Here is a 2,255-nt window from a genome sequence, read left to right as displayed (position 1 = left end):
CGACAGAAACGAGAGGAAACCCTGAAATAGCCTGAACACCAGCCTCTCTCTATACTGGGATGGCCCGGGGACTCCCACTACAGACGCGAGTCACCAAATCGGTCGTACGGGCCCACTGAGCGCACGACACAGGGGAATCTCATTGCAAACACTGCGTGTGCATACGTTGCTCACAAAGCTCAATGGGGTCACAGGCCCTGACCCGCTCAGAGGCACCTGTGTGACAAGACAACAAATGAAACTCGCTGGAATGTTTCTGCTGTCTTGTCGGACGGACCCACTGAGCGCACAACACAGTGGAATCTGACAAACACTGCTTGTGCATTAGCCCCAGTAAACAACTCAGTGGGGTCACAGGCCCTGACCCGTTCAGAGGCACCTGTGTGACAAGACAACAAATGAAACTCGCTGGAATGTTTCTGCTGTCTTGTCATTTTAGACGGGCCCACTGAGTGCACTAGCCACAGTAAACAACTCAGTGGGGTCACAGGCCCTGACCCGTTCAGAGGCACCTGTGTGACAAGACAACAAATGAAACTTTAAAGACGCTGGCATGTACATCTTGTTTCTGCTGTCTTGGACTGGCCCACTGAGCGCACAACACAGGGGAACTTGGTGTAAACACTGCGTGTGCATAAGCTCAGTGGGGTCACAGGCCCTGACCGGTTCAGAGGCACCTGTGTGACAGACAGCAAATGAAACTCAGACGCTGGAATTATTTATATGTTTCTGCTGTCTGTCTACGATTTCAGATTCCCACTTAGAGTTTTTTTGTCATTAAGTCATAAAAGCCACAAAACCAATTTAATATGACTTTCCAATACTCTTTGAAAGGTCTCCATATTGATAAAATGAGCCTTTTAGCAAAGTAACACTTTTCGGGCCTTTTCAAAGTGCTCCCGCTGAGTGAATTTTGTTCTGAAAATCATGTTCCCGAAAATCTCCGGCCAACCCGCCAACCCCCCCTGCCAGAAATGGCAAGTGTCAAATCAACGGGTCAAACGTCCACCTCTATCCGACCAGGAGCACCCAAATCGCCGCAAATGGCACTTTTTTTTTTCTTCATCGGGACTTCCGACTAGGTTAATGATTTCCCAAACTCCAACTCATTAACTATGTTCTGAGACACTTGCCAGAAATGACACATGTCAATTTGGCGGTAGCAACTCACTTTCCCAAGCCGGAAAGCATCACCCGAGGCCCGCGTGAAGCGGCCGAATCTTTCCTCATCGGACTTCCGCTTTTTGGTTAATCATGTCTCGAAATCGTTAAATGCACATGTCAATTTGGCGGGAGCAACTCACTTTCCCAAGCCGGAAAGCATCAGCGGAGGCCCGCTTGAAGGGCCCTAATATTTTCCCATCGGACTTCCGTGTTTTGGTTAAAGATGTCTCGAAATCAAAAAATGCACATGACAATTTGCCGGGAGCAACTCACTTTCCCAGGCCGGGAAGCAACACCCGAGGCCCGCAAAAGGCGGGCGAATATTTTCTCATCGGACTTCCATATTTTGGGGGTTAGATTCTCTCCCGCCATCCAGCCCCCTGGCCACGGGTCGCTCGCTCACTTTCAGCCCGGGCCTTGCCAATTTGGTTAATCAGTTAGCCATGCTCCAGATTCGGCCTCGCCTTTTTCATTTATGATTAATGATGTGCCCAGGCTCGGACTTAGTCTCTTCAGCAGCCAAAACTTTTCACTGGTTAATGAGGTGCCCAGCCCGGCACTTAGTCTCTCTCCCCAGCAAGCTTACTTGGTCGGCCGACATTTGGATCGATTTTCGGGGCTTAATCGGGTCGAATACGGTCCCTTACGGAAAGGGAGCCGAAGCCCCGGCCTCTGCCAGGCGTCAGGCTGCCGTTTTTTAAGCCCGACCAAAAACCCGAAAATTGGTTAAAAATGGAAATAAATTTCCACCCAAAAAGGGTTAAAAGTCGGTTGGACGGCAGCCCGGGTCGGTCTCTGCAGACCTGGAGGCCCTAGACAGTAATCTGGAAAACAGACCAACTCTCGAAAAACCACCTCCTACCATTCTCCAGGTACCCCGCCAACCCCCCCTGCCAGAAATGACAAGTGTCAAATCAGCGGGTCAAACGGCCACCTGTATCCGACCAGGAGCACCCAAATCGCTGCAAATGGCCCTTTTTTTTTTCTTCATCGGGACTTCCGTCTTGGTTAATGAGTTCCCGAACTCCAACTCATAAATTATGTTCGGAGACACTTGCCAGAAATGACACATGTCAATTTGGCGGGAGCAA

The sequence above is a fragment of the Somniosus microcephalus genome, unplaced genomic scaffold (assembly GCF_052327205.1).
Source record: "Somniosus microcephalus isolate GS21.2 unplaced genomic scaffold, FLI_Smic_1.0 unresolved_chr8, whole genome shotgun sequence".
NCBI classification, from domain to species: Eukaryota; Metazoa; Chordata; class Chondrichthyes; order Squaliformes; family Somniosidae; genus Somniosus; species Somniosus microcephalus.
This window is presented reverse-complemented; position numbering follows the sequence as displayed.